The sequence below is a fragment of the Rhinoraja longicauda genome, chromosome 1 (genome assembly GCF_053455715.1).
Source record: "Rhinoraja longicauda isolate Sanriku21f chromosome 1, sRhiLon1.1, whole genome shotgun sequence".
NCBI lineage: Eukaryota > Metazoa > Chordata > Chondrichthyes > Rajiformes > Arhynchobatidae > Rhinoraja > Rhinoraja longicauda.
The window spans coordinates 129,224,985-129,243,256 of NC_135953.1; the positions used below are offsets into that span (position 1 = coordinate 129,224,985).

At 46.6% G+C, this 18,272-nt stretch overlaps 1 protein-coding gene and 1 non-coding gene across 2 annotated transcripts in view; one reads left to right on the forward strand and one right to left on the reverse strand.

The window, feature by feature from the left end:
• Positions 1–5,214: 5,214 nt before the first annotated feature.
• trnag-gcc (transfer RNA glycine (anticodon GCC)) lies at positions 5,215–5,285 on the reverse strand. Its single transcript has one exon. It is a non-coding gene; the product is annotated as a tRNA-Gly (tRNA).
• Positions 5,286–6,822: 1,537 nt separating this feature from the next.
• The window catches only part of tmem144b (transmembrane protein 144b), a 49,428-nt gene continuing 37,978 nt past the window's right edge, over positions 6,823–18,272 (forward strand). Inside the window, exon 1 of the mRNA XM_078412662.1 lies at positions 6,823–6,946. The gene's annotated coding sequence lies outside the window, so the exon portion shown is untranslated. The remainder of the gene's footprint in view (positions 6,947–18,272) is intronic.

Genomic DNA, 18,272 nt, shown 5'->3' on the forward strand with positions numbered 1-18,272 from the left:
GTTTCCTGATCTATTGCCTTCCGGTTAACAATTGTTCATTCTATTTGCTGCACAACATATCTCTGTTGTTCGAGATTTAACAGAATAATATTGCATAGCCGTTAATTTTGCCACATGAGTAAGTATATTCTATTTACTTTTAACATAAAAATTCAATCACTACTCATCAGCATTAGGAATGCTGTATCCCCCACCTCTCACACACAATCGTCGGTATTAAATGTAGAGCACGTCAATGTATCCAAAACATTTAAGATTTGTTTTTCTAAACAAGGTAAAGGAAAGCAAAGGAAATATATTTTGTAATCTCAAAGGTATATTGTTTACAGAATTAATCTATACCTCATTTATTCCTATAAAATCAATCTAATCAAGATTTCCAAAAGACTGCCATTTCCTTATTTGAACCACTGTGGTGGGAATTTTAATTTAAATACTCTGAAGAAGCTAACATTGTCTCCACAGATGCTGCCAGACCCGCTGAGTCCCCCCCAGAACTTTGTGTTTTTTGTCTTTGCACTATTATTTTTTTCATAGACTTATTTTTTGTTGTTTATTATGTTGTTTACGGGTCCTGTGTGCACATATCTGTTGTAAGAATTTCATTGATCCCGTTTCGGTACAATAAAACACTCTTGACTCTTGACTCGACTCTTGACTCTCTTCTGCCTCCCAGCGTAAATTCAGCAACCCTGCAGGTGTTTCTCCTCCAGCTTATTTGGTTCTGGTAGTGGTTTTGGTTAATTCCCAGTGTCCCATCTAGTTTTAACAGCTCTATTGTGAGCGCTGGAACCGATTTCTGTCCTCACCCATCGGCTACCTATAATGCAGACCCCAACATGACGTTGTGCTGCACGGGAGAGCGAAAATGATTATAAAACACAACTTTGCAAAGAGGTAAAAAGAACTGACACCGACCTGCACTACCTGAAACTGCAGCACGTTCGCATTGAACACTGTGTGCAATCTAATCACCGACCACGCCGCAAGATTTAGCTTTGACTGAGTTAAGATTTACCAAATAGATTAAATATTGGCACGTGGACTGATTTTGTAAATAAACTAGACAAAGTAGACCGGTTGGGCCCAAACCTCTCCTGCATTGGTGCAGCACCCTGTCCTCCGCCCCTCTCCCCTCTCTCCTCAACCCCCCTCCCCTCTCCCTTCTCCCTATTCCCCCCTTCCCTTCCCCTCCCCTCCTTTTAAACTTTAAAATGTGAATAACTTAAAAAATATAAGATCGATTTCAATAAAACTACTTGCATTATCACTAAAGTGATAATGGTGAGTAAGGTGGGCCTAAAATTGTCGCGCTATCGTGTAGCGTTTTGGCTGAAGTTCAGTCACAAACAAGATAACAAATGAGAGTATTAGTATATAGATATTAATAATTAACCTCGGTTCACGGGGATATTGATTTTAAAAAATCCTCCCCAGCGGGGAATTGAATTCCAGTCTTCTGCATGACAGGCGGGGATACTAACCACTATACTATCGAGGAACAGCGTTGACAGGCGGGGATAGTAACCATTATACTACCGAGGAACAGCCATGACAGAGGTGGGATACTAACCACTATACCACTGAGGAACAGCGATGACCCGCGGGGATACTAATCACTATACTACCGAGGAACAGCGGTAACAGGTGGGGATAGTAACCAGTACACTACCGAGGAACAACGATGACAGGGAGGGGGGGGGATACTAACCACTATGCCACTGAGGAACAGCGGTAACAGGTAGGGATAGTAACTACAATAAAACCGAGGAACAGCGGTAACAGGCGGGGATAGTAACCAGTACACAACCGAGGAACAACGATGACAGGGAGGGGGGGGGGGGGGTACTAACCACTATACCACCGAGGAACAGCGGTAACAGGTAGGGATAGTAACTACTATAAAACCGAGGAACAGCGGTAACAGGCGGGGATACTAACCACTATACTACCGAGGAACTGCGGTAACAGGTAGGGATAGTAACTACTATAAAACCGAGGAACAGCCATGACAGGGGGGGGATACTAACCACTATACCACCGAGGAACAGTGGTAACAGGTAGGGATAGTAACTACTATAAGATCGAGGAACAGCAGTAACAGGCGGAGATAGTAACCATTATACTACTGAGGAACAGCCATGACAGAGGGGGGATACTAACCACTATACCACTGAGGAACAGCGGTAACAGGTAGGGATAGTAACCACTATAAAGTCTGAAGAAGGGTCTCGACCCGAAGCGTCACCCATTCCTTCTCTCCTGAGATGCTGCCTGACCTGCTGAGTTACTCCAGCATTTTGTGAATAAATACCTTCGATTTGTACCAGCATCTGCAGTTATTGTCTTATACTATACTACCGAGGAACAGCGATGACAGGCGGGGATAGTAACCATTATACTACCGAGGAACAGCGGTAACAGGCGGGGATACTAACCACTATACTACCGAGGAACAGTGATGACATGCGGGGATACTAACCACTATACTGCCGAGGAACAGCGGTGACAGGCGGGGATAGTAACCATTATACTACCGAGGAACAGCGGTGGCTGCATTCCAACTCATCAATTTAAAGTGTGACACTGGTTTGGTGTCAGGTATTTTTCTGGGTGCATTCCAATATCAATTATTGTCTATCCATTCCATCCACAGATACTGCCTTGTGCCTAATCTTTCCTCCAGTCCTTTGATTTTTGCTTGAAATGTCTACTTCCTAGCTCTGGTTTATTCCGCCCAAATTTAATTAGCCTCTCCCCTAATGGTTCCCATAAACAGTAATGGTGTCCTTATTTATCACGTTAAACCACTGGTAGAAACATAGAAAATGGGTACAGGAGGAGGCCATTTGGCACTTGGAACCAGCACCGCCATTCGTTGTGATCATGGCATTTGTTCATACTGTGATCATGGAATTTGTAGCATTTGTGCATGTGTGTTCCTGTCTGTCTCCTAGCTGTTCCACCTTTCTCTCCTAACCACCCTCCTCCCCTCGCCACCTGGCTCCATCAACTTTTTTTTGTCCATCTACAATCCATCTTCCACTCTCTCCTGATTCCACCCTCACTGTCCCCCACCTGGCTCTCTATCTGCCCATCTGCCTATCATCCTTCATGAAGGTCTGAAGAAGGGTCCTGACCCAAAACATCACCTGTCCATGTAATTCACATGAACTGCCTGACTTGCTGAGTTACTCCAGCACTTTATGTTTTATTCAAGATTCCAGCATCTGCAGTTCCTTGTCCACCAACGACCAGCTGACCCTGTCTCGTCACCCCGCCTCTTCTCTTTATACTGGTTACATTCCCTCTCAACTCTCATTCACAATGCAGGATCGTAAAACGAAATGTCATCAATTTATTTTCCTCCCACAGATGCACCCATGAAATCCAGATTCTATAATCAGAAAAGGCAAACATTGATGATGAAATTCATCAACTTCAGTACACCAGAATAGCTTCGGGCAAATCATTGAGCAAATCTTCCTCAGGCGAGGAAGTAAAATATATATGTTTAAAAAAACAATAAGTTTTCTTACTTGATGGTTTTGATTAAGATAAGGTTATTGTAATGTGAATAAAAATAGAAGAATCAATCTTAGATTACCATACTTCATAACACAAAGACAATGTTAATGTGTGAGAGGATTCCTTGAAACTTGAAGTCAATATGTGGCCGAACCAAAGAGAAAACTGACACAAAGTGCTAGATTAACTCAGTGGGTCTAAAGAAGGGTCTCAACCCGAATCCACATTCTCCAGGGACGCTGCCTGACCTGCTGAGTTACTCCAGCAATTTGTGTCCCTTTGTGTTTTAACCAGCATCTGCAGTTCTTTGTTTTTACAACCGGAATAAATAATTGTAGGAAGGGACTGCAGATACTGGTTTAAATTGAAATGCTGGAATAAATCAGTGGGCCAGGGAGCAGCTCTGGATAGAATGATTGGGTGACATTTCGGGTCAAGACCTTTCTTCAGGCCATTTCTTCAGGAAGAAATAGTTGTTTGACAATCAATACCTCAAATTCAACCACATCCTTGGTTTACTGTGCATCTTTCAAACATGATCTACCTAAGGAGGGCACATCAAAGCACTGGAGAAGTAGTCTCCAAAAAATGTTTCCACAAAATCTTCCAAATCCGTTGGGAGAATAAGAAAATTAAACTAATGTGCTCTCCCAAACTGCATTGAGGGCCTAATTATACCCATTTAGCCCCAATGGGCAGACACGTCATTCACATATTAAAAACAACAAATGCTATTTATATGTTCGGTCGCATCCATGTGAAGAGGATCATAGCTATATTTCAGGTTGAAGACGAATCATCAGAACTGGGAAGGAGACGTAAGGAGCTTGTTAAGATGTAGGGGAGGTGTGGAAGTTGGGGCCAGGTTATCGAGGGAGATATCAAGTAGAGTAAAATTGGGGTGACCATGGTGATAAACAAGATTATCTGGTCTTTGGGTTAAAGGGAAAAGTCAGAAAGTGAGAACAAGACAAAATAACGTAGGAGCTGCAAAATGCCCAGGAAGTCAAGCCAAGCAAGTCCCGCCAACTCCCAGAGAAAACAAGTGAAGCAAGGGATGGGATTAGGCTTCATCTCTTCCCATGGATGAAGCCTGACCTGCTGAGTATTTCCAGCATTTTCTGAATATTTTGTTAAGATTTCTACCATTTGCAGTTTATTTTTGATTTTTCATATAATTCACGTCCAACACCAAACTCCCGGCACAGAGATTAGTAGGCAGACATAAATGTGTAACCCTTCAGTCTGAAGAAGGGTGTCGACCCATTCCTTCTCTCCTGAGATGCTGCCTGACCTGTTGAGTTACTCCAGCATTTTGTGAAATAAATACCTTTGATTTGTACCAGAATCTGCAGTTATTTCCTTACATCAGTCTGAAGAAGGGTCTCGACCCGAAACGTCACCCATTCCTTCTCTCCTGAGATGCTGCCTGACCTGCTGAGTTACTCCAGCATTTTGTGAAATAAATACCTTCGATTTGTACCAGCATCTGCAGTTATTTCCTTACACTAAATGTTGCTGGCTGCTGATGGTGGAGAAAGGTAGACGTGTTATAATGAACCTCTAAAGATTGGGGCAATAAAATAAGCAATAAAATATAACCGGTTGAATAAATACATTTTCAATTATGTTGCCATTCATTTTTCACACAAGTTAGGGAAAAGAGCAGGGAGAAAAAAACATTGTTGCATTGGCCGGGAATCGAACCCGGGCCTCCCGCGTGGCAGGCGAGAATTCTACCACTGAACCACCAATGCATGTGAGTCATAACCTGTCCTCGGGTAGTAGAGCTTGAGGGCAGAATCTGCAATCAATGGAGACTGAACGACTGGGAAGGTATTTATTCACAAAATGCTGGAGTAACTCAGCGGGACAAGCAAAGCAGCATCTCCTCTGGAGAGAGGGAACGAGTGCTGTTTCGGGTCGAGACTCATCTCATGATATCACGGGATGGCTGGGACTGGGAGGAGGGTGGCCGCCAGTCGCGTTCAGGAAGGAGGAAGCATTCGTGCGGATGCTTTACAGGTGTTAATCAAAAGTAATGCGGATGTTAGAAATCAAAGAGACCGAGGGAAAGAGGAGGAGCGTTCAAAAGGCTCCCGCAGATACCCAAATGGGGACAACAGGGTGCAGGATACAGGGTGCAGGATACAGGGCGCAGGGTACAGGGCGCAGGGTACAGGGCGCAGGGTACAGGGCGCAGGGTACAGGGCGCAGGGTACAGGGCGCAGGGTACAGGGCGCAGGGTACAGGGCGCAGGGTACAGGAGACAGGGTGCAGGACACAGGGTGAAGGGTGCAGAGCGTAGGGTGCAGGGTGCAGAGCGTAGGGTGCAGGATACAGGATGCAGAGCACAGAGCACAGGGTGCAGGGCACTGGGTGCAGGATATAGGGTGCGGGGTGCAGGGCACTGAGTGCAGGATACAGAGCGCAGGGTACAGGGCGCAAGGTGCAGGATACAGAGCACAGGGTGCAGGGCGCAGGGCACTGGGTGCAGGATACAGAGCACAGGGTACAGGAGACAGGGTGCAGGACATAGGGTACAGGGTGAAGCGTGCAGGATACAGGGTGCAGAGCGTAGGGTACAGGATACACGGCACATGACACAGGGTACGGTGATGGGTGAAGCGTGCAGGATACAGGGTACAGAGCGCAGGGTACATGAGACAGTGTGAATGGTACAGGGTACAGGGTGAAGCGTGCAGGATACAGGGTGCAGAGCGTAGGGCCCAGGACACAGGGTGAAGCGTGCAGGATGCAGAGCGTAGGGTACAGGAGACAGGGTGCAGGGTACAGGATGAAGGGTGCAGGGTGAAGCGCGCAGGATACAGGGTACAGGGTGCAGGACACAGGGTGAAGCGCGCAGGATGCAGAGCGTAGGGTACAGGGTACAGGAGACAGGGTACAGGGTGAAGGGTGCAGGATACACGGCGCAGTGTACAGGATGAAGGGTGCAGGGTGAAGCGTGCAGGATACAGGGTGCAGAGCGTAGGGTGCAGGATACAGGGTGAAGGATGCAGGATACAGGGTGCAGGATACAGGGCGCAGGGTACAGGTCGCAGGATGAACGGTGAAGGGTGCAGGCTTCAGGGCGCAGGGTATAGGATACAGAATGAAGGAAGGGTGTAAGATACAGGGTGCAGGACGCAGGATACAGGGTACGGTACAGGATACAGGGTGCAGGATACAGGATGTAGGGTGCAGGATACAGGATGCAGAGCGTAAGGTGCAGGATGCAGGGCCCGGATCGCGTGAGGGAGCCGATGATGGTCACGTGATAGAAGCGGTTGGGCGCGTGAGGGAGCCGGGACCGCGCGGGGACCAGAGACACGGATACGGATCGAGCCGGGGCAGGGACAGTCAGGGCTGTACGGCCAGGAGACACGGTCAGGGATACAGCATCACACACGGACACACGGTGAGTATCCCTGCCTGGGGATGTTGTGGCAGGGAGTGGGAGCCCGGCAAGACAGGGCAGGGATCAGACAGTGTTGAGGAGTAGAGCTCAGCCAACTCAGCGGCAGGACAGGTGCCACCTCACCTGGTGACTCCCACCTGTCCGCCCGCGCTGAAGACAGACACACACACACACACACACACACACACAAAATGCCGGAGTAACTCAGCGGGTCAGGCAGCGTCTCTGGAGAGAAGGAATGGGTCGAGAGTTAGTCCCTTCTTCAGACGGGTCCCGACCTGAAACTCGCTGGAATTTAGAAGACTGCGGGGGGGGGGATCTTATAGAAACGTACAAAATTCTTAAGGGGTTGGACAGGCTAGATGCAGGAAGATTGTTCCCGATGTTGGGGAAGTCCAGAACAAGGGGTCACAGTTTAAGGATAAGGGGGAAGTCTTTTAGGACCGAGATGAGAAAGTTTTTTTTCACACAGAGAGTGGTGAATCTGTGGAATTCTCTGCCACAGAAGGTAGTTGAGGCCAGTTCATTGGCTATATTTAAGAGGGAGTTAGATGTGGCCCTAGATGATACTAAGCTGGGGGGGTAGTGTGAATTGTGAGGAAGATGCAATAAGGCTGCAGGGTGACTTGGACAGGTTGTGTGAGTGGGCGGATACATGGCAGATGCAGTTTAATGTAGATAAGTGTGAGGTTATTCACTTTGGAAGTAAGAATAGAAAGGCAGATTATTATCTGAATGGTGTCAAGTTAGGAGGAGGGGGAGTTCAACGAGATCTGGGTGTCCTAGTGCATCAGTCACTGAAAGGAAGCATGCAGGTACAGCAGGCAGTGAAGAAAGCCAATGGAATGTTGGCCTTCATAACAAGAGGAGTTGAGTATAGGAGCAAAGAGGTCCTTCTACAGTTGTACCGGGCCCTGGTGAGACCGCACCTGGAGTACTGTGTGCAGTTTTGGTCTCCAAATTTGAGGAAGAATATTCTTGCTATTGAGGGCGTGCAGCGTAGGTTCACTAGGTTAATTCCCAGAATGGCGGGACTGTCGTATGTTGAAAGGCTGGAGCAATTAGGCTTGTATACACTGGAATTTAGAAGGATGAGGGGGGATCTTATTGAAACATATAAGATAATTAGGGGATTGGACACATTAGAGGCAGGAAACATGTTCCCAATGTTGGGAGAGTCCAGAACAAGGGGCCACAGTTTAAGAATAAGGGGTAGGCCATTTAGAACGGAGATGAGGAAGAACTTTTTCAGTCAGAGAGTGGTGAGGGTGTGGAATTCTCTGCCTCAGAAGGCAGGGGAGGCCAGTTCGTTGGATGCTTTCAAGGGAGAGCTGGATAGAGCTCTTAAGGATAGCGGAGTGAGGGGGTATGGGGAGAAGGCAGGAACGGGGTACTGATTGAGAGTGATCAGCCATGATCGCATTGAATGACGGTGCTGGCTCAAAGGGCTGAATGGCCTACTCCTGCACCTATTGTCTATTGTCTATTGTGGCTAAAGGGATCAGGGGGTATGGAGAGAAGGCAGGTACAGGTTACTGAGTTGGATGATCAGCCATGATCATATTGAATGGCGGTGCAGGCTCGAAGGGCCGAATGGCCTACTCCTGCACCTATTTTCTATGTTTCTATCACCCATTCCTTCTCTCCAGAGTAATAATAATAATAATACATTACATTTGTATAGCACTTTTCTGGAATCTCAAAGACGCTTTACAGGGTAAATAAAACATATAAATAAATAAATAAATGAACAGAAAAGGAAGAATAAAATGAAGCGACGGTCAGTGGTTGAAGGCAGTGTTGAACAGGTGAGACTTCAGTGATGTTTTAAATGTGGTGAGTGAGGAGGAGTCTCTGATGGTTTGAGGTAGTGAGTTCCAGAGTGTGGGAGCAGCGATGGAGAAAGCCCTGTCCCCCCAGGATGCTCCCTGTCCCACCGACTCAGTTACTCCAGCATTTTGTGTCTGTCTTCTTTGTGTCCAGCATTTTGTGTCTGTCTTCTTTGTGTCCAGCATTTTGTGCTGTCTTCTTTGTGTCTGAACTTAACTCGGTTCTTTCCTGCACACAGCGAAAACCACAGGCCGGCTAGCCTGACTTCGGTGGTTGGTAAGCTTTTAGATTTGGTAAGATTTAAGATATTATATAAAAGGTGAGGAGGTTACGCAGCACTCGGATGTTCAGGATAAAGTGAACATTATTGTATGTCAGGATGGTTTTGGCAACCAGGGTGGTAACCAGGTAAATCAGCATTTTGTGAAGGGAAGATCTTGCCTGACGAATCTGCTGGAGTTCTTTGAGGAAGTTAATAGCAGGACAGACAGAGAGGTGGCTGTAGATGTGCAGGGGGAAAAAAAAATCTGCAAATGCTGGTTTAAATCGAAGGTAGACACAAAAAGCTGTAGATGTTTTAGGAAAATCTGAAGAAGGGTCTCGACCCGAAAGGTCACCCATCCCTTCTCTCCCAAGAAGCTGCCTGACCCAAAGGAACTTGGGAATGCTGGTGCAGGACTCCCAAAAAGTTAATTTGCAAGTCGAATCGGTATTAAGGAAGGCAAATTCAATGCTAGCATTTTACAAGAATGATCCCAGGAGTAGGTTTAACCTATGTTGAGCATTTGTCTCACTGGGCCTGTACTAGCTGGAGTTTAGAAAAATGAGGGGAGGATGCCCGGCTTCTACCTGGACTTGCTGAGAGTCTGGAACCTGGTTGCTGCCGACGGGGACCCCCTCTGCCGGCGGAGGGCGAAGGCCCTTGCGCCGCCCGACCGGGTGTCGGGGGGGCTCAAACATAAGGAGTACTTGCAGCTGAGCAAACCCCGGCTCAGCCGGAAGTACTCGGCGGACCCAGGCGCCGAAATCCTTCCCAGGAGCTGGTCCCACACAGCATGTGCCACCTTTCCTCGACACCCTTCATCTCCCTCCGAGACGTAGGGAAGCGTGTTCTGTACGGGCTCCTCCCCCATACCCTGCACTTCCTCACCCTGGTCCACCATCTGGACACTGAGTGGCGGTCGGTGTTGCCTTCTGGTCGCGGTGGGGGTTCCACTACGCAGGGATTCTGCCCCTTTACATCGAGGACCTGGGGTGGAGGGTATTGCACCAAGGAGTCCCCTGCAACCTGTTTCTCTCGTGGTTCACAAACTCGCCAACCGTCTGCCACTTTTGCGGGCTGGAGGACTCTGTGTACCACGTCTACATGTAGTGTGTGAGGTTTCAGACCCTGTTCCAATATCTGAAGGGGGTGCTCTGTGCCTTCTGGCTGCATTTCTCACCCACCATCCTCATCTTTGGACACCCTGTACGTAGGGGAAAGGGTAGGGCCGAGGATGTCCTGGTTGGGTTGCTCCTGGGCCTGGCCAAGCTGGCCACCCGTGAGTAACGGCACCAGGCGGTAGAGGGCTCTGCCCGAGCCAGCTGCCTGCCCCTTTTTCTGGGATTATGTCCGCTCCCAGGTAGTGTTAGAGAGGGACTACACGCTGTCCACGTTTACCCTGGGGGATTTCCAGGACCGCTGGGCACCGCGGGGGTTTGAATGCATCCTGGATAAGGATTGTAAGATAGTTGTAAATTAGTTATTGTTTGTCTTGTATTATGGTGGTCGGTTCTGTTTTGATTTTATTATATTGTATCTATTATTTGAATATTTGAATAAATATTTTTGATTTAAACAAAAAACTGGTTACCAAGCTCACGGAATTGGGTCTCTGCGCATCTCTCTACAACTGAATCATCTACTTCCTCATCAACAGACCACAGTCTGTTTGAATTGGCAAAATAATTCTTTCTCCATAACAATCAGCAAATCAAGGTTGTGATATCAGCGCCCTGCTCTCCTCACGCTATACTCATGACTGTGTGGCCAGACACAGGGCGACTCTATCTTCTGGTTCGCTGATGACACCACCGTTACAGAAGATGATGAGTCAGAGTATAGAAGTGAGATCGATCTGACCAAATGGTGCCAACATACCAACCTGGCTCTCAATGTCAGTAAGACCAAACTGATTGTGGACTTTGGAAGAGGAAGGATGAGGACCCACAAACCAGTCTATATTCAAGATTCAAGATTCAAGATAGCTTTATTTGTCATCCAAATTGGACGAAATTCAGTCACCCACAGTCCAACAATAAAAGCATTAAATAGGCATTAAAATTACACAACCCCAAAAACACACAAAAAAAGAAACATCCATCAAAGAAACATCCATCACAGTGAGTCTCCTCCAGTCCTCTCCTCACTGTGATGGAAGGCCACAATGTCTTTCCCTTCTCCTGCTGTCCTCTCCCGCAGCCTCCGAAGACGGGGCTCCGCCGATGATAAGTCAGATCCGGGGCGGGTGAACACGCTGCTGCTGTTGCTGCACGTCGGGGCGGTCGTGGCTCCCGACATTGAAGCCCCCGCCCAGCAGAGAAAAATCCCGCGGCCTATTTTAGGCCGCGCCGGACGGTGAAATGTCCGCGGCGGGCCGACCCAAGCCCCGCGAACCGGGGCGGGCGAACACGCTGCCGCTGCCGGAGCTCCCGATGTCGGCATCCACGCGGCCCGAGCCTAAGGCGAGTCGCAGCCGTTCCCGTAACCTCCGAGGACGGCCGGCTCCGCTGATGGTAAGTCCGATCCGCGGGCTCTCCGAACCGGAGTTCTGGAGGCCGCCAGCTCCAGGAGTTGGGCCGATGGTAGGCCGCAGCAGGAACGGAGACACGGCCCAGAAAACAAAGGTCGGGTCTCCGTTCGGAAGGGACACATATTACAATTTTACAGTCCACCCCCCCCCCACACACATACACACACAGTACACAAACACAAAAACACGACATCACAACTACAATTAAGACAAAAAAACAACAAAAACACAAAGACAAATGGACCGCAGGTAAGCCGCAACTGCTAGGGCAGCGCCGCCATTTTGGTTCGATGGGTCGATGGTGAAGAGAGTCAAAAGCTTCAAATTCCTGGGTGTGCATATTTCTGAAGATCTTTCCTGGACCCAGTACACTGATGCAATCATAAAGAAAGCCCATCAACGCCTCTACTTCCTGAGAAAACTGCGGAGATTCAGTATGTCAGAGAGGATTTTCTTGAACTTCTACAGGTGTACAGTAGAGAGCATATTGACTGGTTGCATCACGGCCTGGTTCGACAAGTTGAATACCCAGGAGCGAAGATTGCAAAAAGATGTGAACACTGCCCAGCCCATCACTGGCTCTGACCTCCGGAGACTCAAAAAGACAGCCAGCATCATCAGAGACCTGCACCACCCTGGCCACACACTCATTTCACCCCTGCCATCGGGAAGAAGGTACAAGAGCCTGACAAATGTAATGCCCTAGCAGCTGCGGCTTACCTGCAGTCCGTCTGTCTTTGTGTTTTTATGTTGTTTTTTGGTCTTGATTGTACTGTGAATGTGATGTAGTTTTTTGGGGTTGTGTACTATGGGGGGGGGGGGGGGGGTTGTGGCTGGAACTGTAAATGTAAAATTGTCTCTTCCGAACGGAGACGCAACCTTTTGTTCTGGGCCGTGTCTCCGTTCCCGCTGCGGCCTACTATCGGCCATGCATCTGGAGCTGGCAGCCTCCACCTGGGACTCGCCTGTGGAGGCTCCGGCCGCGTGGACGTCAGAAACTCGCAGCCCCTGCCCTGGGTGGGGGCCAACATCGGGAGCTCTGGCAGCGTCTTCGCCCGCCCCAGATCGCGGGGCTTGGGACGGCCAGCCGCAAACTTTTCATCGTCCGGCGCCGCCTGGAATAGGCCGCAGGATTTTCTCTGCCCGGCGGGGGCTTCAATGTCGGGAGCCACGACCGCCCCAATGTGCAGCGGCTGTGTCTTCGCCCGCCCCGGATCGCGGGGCTTGGGGTCGGCCCGCTGCGGACCTTTCACCGTCCGGCGCGGCCTGGAACGTGGCAACTACAACAGCCTGACCGCGGGAGAAGACGGCAGGGGAAGAGAAAAGACATTCTGGCCTTCCATCATAGTGAGTAGGTGACTGGAGGAGACTCACTGTGATGGATGTTTCTTTTTGTTTGATTGTGTGTGTTATTGCTTATTTTTATTGCTCTTATTGTTGGACTGTGGGTAATCTTTCAATTCACTGCACATTTATGTGTAGGTGACAAATAAACTTGACTTGACTTGAGCTTCTTCCCGACAGCCATTAGACTATTAAACACCACAACCTCCAAATAATCTCTGAACTACATGGACTGTTAATGCATTATTATTGTTTGTTTATCTTTTATGTATGTGTATATAATATATATAACGCACTGAACTGTTTTTAATCGTTTATATTGTTTACAGTGTACTATGTTTACATATTCTGTTGTGCTGCTGCAAGTAAGAATTTCATTGTTCTATCTGGGACACATGACAATAAAAGATTCTTTACTTAATCTTCAGCATTGAAAATTACCTGCCATACTTTTTTTCATGTATTATACGTAAGGGATTTTCAATGTAAAACATTTTTGTTTTCAATCACCTTTTTCCCTTTAATCTTTATTTCTCCTCTACACAAAATTCACTATTAAATAAAGTACTTTAACTTTCTTTTCTTTGTCTTTGTCCTGTTTATTTCACAATCATTAGTCACTGAAGGTTCACACTTCCTTTTCCTATTTGCTCTCCAGTTACCAAAACTCAGTTTCTCTTCCAGTTTCAGCAACTTGGCACACATTTAAATAAAACCGCAATGGCAATACTCGTGAATGATTGATGTCATTTGATGTCCTCCTGCAGCAAGAACTTAATTATTATTGACAATAATCTCAGCCATTTTTTAAAACACTTTCTTGCTGACAAATGTTGACTCCTGGGTGTCATCATCTTTCGGTTTAAAATGTTTGTATTTAAATCTCTTCATGGACGTGTTACATAGAACAGTACAACACAGGAATGGGTCCAGCGGCCCAGAATGTTTGTGCCAAACATGATGCCAAGTTAAACGGATCCCATCCGCCTGTTCATGATCCATATCCCTCTATTCTTTGCATTTCCATGTGCCTGTCTAAAAGCCTCTTAAAGGCCACTATCAAATCTGCCTCCACCACCACTCCTGGCAATGCGCCCGGGCTCCCACCACTCTGTGTGTTAAAAAAAAGTGTTTTTTTTAATTGCCCCAGACATCTCTATTAAACATTCTCTTTCTCTCTCACCTTATAGCTCTGGTGTTGGACATTTCCACCCTTGGAAAAAGGTTCTGACTGTCTACACTATGCCTCTCAAAATGTCATATACTTCCATCAAGTCTCCACTCAACCTCCAACATTCCAGAGAAAACAATCCAAGTTTATCTGACCTCTCTTTGTAGCTGAAACTGTCTAATCCAGGCAGCATTCTGGTAAACCTCTGCACCTTTCCATAACCTCCACATCCTTCTTGTAATGCGGCGACCAGAACTGCACGCAATACTTCAAATGCAGCCAAACCAAAGTCTTATAGAGCTGCGTCATGATTTCCTGACTCTTGCACTCAATGCCCCTCGCAATGAAGGCAAGCATATTATACGCCTTCCATACTACCCTATCCTCTTGTCCTGCCACCTTCCGTGAGGTATGAACCTGGACTCCAAGTAACCATCAATATTCACAGATCATAATTGATATGCACCTTGACCATTTAATGCCTTTTGTTGTGGATTCCTTGATGCCCCCTGCATTATACTAAGAATGACCCTATCCCAAGTAGACAGTTACTGCTGATGAGGAACATAATTTAGTAATCATTTTTAGGTTGTGATCTTGGCCCCATTTATAAAAGAATCATTGCTTATCAGCCCTAACCACACTTCAAAATTAATGTAATTATTTGAAAGAAAATTGCTTTATTAGTATCCTGAATCTAAATTTTAACCTATTTTAGTTCCTTAGTTAAAGCAAAAGAAAAATGTTTCTTTTTTAAACACAATCCTATTAAAGGAATTTTGACTTCCAGATCCAGTTCAGAATTTCAGTACAAACCAATTTAATGCTCAGAATTGCAGAGTTGGAAAATAAATCCACCTAAACTGATGTAAATTGAGCATCATAGCAGGTTTTGGAATTGCATTATCAAGTTAGCGATCGTGTTGTGCAAGGCCCCTTGGGCAACAGTGACAATAATATGGTGGAATTCTGTATTAGGATGGAGAGTGACATGGTTAATTCAGAGACTAGGGTCCTGAACTTGAATAAAGGAGACTTTATGTGATGGGAATTGGCTAGGATAGACTGGCAAATTATACTTAAAGGGTTGACAGTGGAGGTGCAATGGTGAAGATTTAAAGACCACATGGATGAACTCCAGAAATTGTTCATCCCTGTTTGGCGAAAAAATAAAACTGGGAAGGCGGCTCAACCATGGCTGACAGGGGAAGTCAAGGATAGTGTTAACGCCAAGGAAGAGGCATATAAATTGGTCAGAAGAAGCGGCAAATCAGAGGACTGGGAGAAAAGGAGGACAAAGGGGTTAATTAAGAGGGGGAAAAGAGCATGAAAGAAAGCTTGTGGGAAATATAAAAACTGACTGTAAAAGTTTCTATAGGTATGTAAAGAGGAAAAGATTAGTGAAGACGAATGTAGGTCCCTTACAGTCAGAGACAGGTGAATTTATAATGGGAAACCAGGAAATAGCAGAACAGTTACTTTGGTCTGTCTTCACTAAGGAAGACACAAACAATCTCCCGGAAATACTAGGGGACCGAGGATCTAGTGGGAGGGAGGAACTGAAGGGAATCCACATTAGTCAGAAAATGGTGTTAGGTAAACTGTTGGTTCTGAAGGCAGATAAATCCCCAGGACCAGATGGTCTGCATCCCAGAGTACTGAAGGAGGTGGCCCTAAAAATTGTGGATGCATTGGTAATCATTTTCCAATGTTCTCTCGACTCTGGATCAGTTCCTGTGGACTGGAGGGTGGCCAATGTAACTCTACTTTTTAAGAAAGGAGGGAGAGAGATGGGGAATTATAGACCAATTAGCCTTACCTCGGTAGTGGGGAAGATGCTGGAGTCAATTATTAAAGATGTTATAGCAGTACATTTGGAAAGCAGTGACAGGATCGATCAAGTCAGCATGGATTTCTGAAGGAGAAATCATGCTTGACTAATTTTTTGTTTTTTTTTGAGGATGTAGCAAGTAGAATGGTTAAGGGAGAGCCAGTGGATGTGGTGTACCTTGACAAGGTCCCACACAAGAGATTATTGTGCAAAATTAGAGCACATGGTATGGGTGGTAGGGTATTGACATGGCTAGAGAACTGGTTGGCAGACAGGATGCAAAGAGTAGGAATTAACGGATCCTTTTCAGAATGGTAGGCAGTGACTAGTGGGGTGCTGGGACCCCATTTGTTTACAATATATATTAACGATTTAAACGAGGGAATTAAATGTAACATCTCTAAGTTTGCGGATGACACAAAGCTGGGTGACAGTGTGAGCTGCAAGGAAGATGCTATGAGGCTGCAGGGTGACTTGGATAGATTGGGTGAGAGAGCAGAAGCGTGGCAGATGCAATATAATGTGGATAAATGTGATGTTATCCACTTTGGTGGCAAGAATAGGAAGGCAGATTATTATGAATGGTGTCAGATTAGGAGAAGGGGAGGTGCAACGAGACCTGGGTGTGCTTGTACATCAGTCACTGAAAGTAAGCATGCAGGTACAGCAAGCAGTGAAGAAAGCCAATGGCATGTTGGCCTTCATTGCGAGAGAATGTGAGTTTAGGAGCAAGGAGGTCCTACTGCAGTTGTACAGAACCCTGGTGAGACCACACCTGGAGTATTGTGTGCAATTTTGGTCTCCCAATTTGAGGAAGGATATTATTGCTATTGAGGGAGTGCAGTGTAGGTTCACCAGGTTAATTCCCGGGATGGCGGGACTGACGTATTATGAAAGAATGGGTTGACTGGGCTTGTATTCGCTGGAATTTAGAAGGATGAGAGGGGATCTTATAGAAACATATAAAATTCTTAGAGGATTAGACACGGTAGATGCAGGAAAAATGTTCCCTTTGTTGGGGGAGTCCAGAACCAGGAGTCACAGTTTAAGAATAAGGGGTAGGCCATTTAGGACTGAGTTGAGGAAAAACCTTTTCACCCAGAGATTTGTGAATCTGTGGAATTCTCTGCCACAGAAGGCAGTGGAGGCCAATTCACTGGATGTTTTCAAGAGAGAGTTAGATTTAGCTCTTAGGGCTAAGGGAATCAAGGGATATGGGGAAAATACTGGAACGGGGTACTGATTTTGGACAATCAGCCATGATCATATTGAATGGCGGTGCTGGCTCAAAGGACCGAATGGCTCAAAGGGCCAAACCATTTTCTATGTTTCTAAGTCACTGGTGGATGCCTGGTCAAGTGGCTGCCTCGCCAACAGTCTATCCTTTCTTCTTTTTTGTTATTTTTAGAATATTTTATTTTTATGTGTTAAAATGTATGTTTTAGTGTTCCTTGGTTTGTTTTATGTGGAGGGTGGGGAGGGTTGGGGGAAACCTTTTTTCAATCTCATACCTCGACGTAGATGCGATTTTTTATTTTTTATTTATTTAAAAATATTTCCGCATCATATCTCCATCCGCACTGCGGCCAAACATCGTGGAGTTAGCAGGCCTTTCCTGGAGACCAATGGGTGCTCCAAACAACAGGAGTGTGCGGGACTTTAACATCACGGAGCTTACGATTCCTTTGCCAGGGATCGAAGCTCCAACTCCTGTGGACTTTAACATCGTGAAGCCCACGGTCTCTGGTAAGAAGAGGCCGACTCGGGAGCTCCAAGCCACGGCGAGAGTTTCAACCGCCCCGCCGTGGGAGTTTCGATCACCCCGACGGGGGCTTTGATCGTCGGCTGTGGGGCTTTGATGCCCCGACTGCGGATGGTTTGACTGCCCCGACTGCGGGAGAACAAAGAGGAAGAAGTTTGAACTTTATTGCCTTCCATCACAGTGAGGAATGTGGAATTCACTGTGGTGTTGTTTATGTTAACTTTTATGTAGTTGTGGGTCTTGTTGCTTTTCACTTAATATGGTTGTATGGTAACTCAAATTTCACTGTACCTTAATTGGTATATGTGACAATAAACTGACCTTGAAACTGAAACCTTGAAAGTAATGGAGATGCACAGAGCCTCTTGCCCAGAGTAGATGAATCGAGAACCATAGGTTACAGGTGAAGGGGAAAAGGTGCTGGTGGCACCACCCAGAATAAACACTGGGTGGCGCCACCAGCCATGGCTGCCACGCCAACAGTCTGTCCTTTCTGCTTTTGATATTTTAAGTATGTGTTAAAAGTATGTTTTCGTATTCCTTGGTTTGTTTTACATGGGGGGTGGGGGAGGAGTTGGGGGAAACATTTTTTTCAA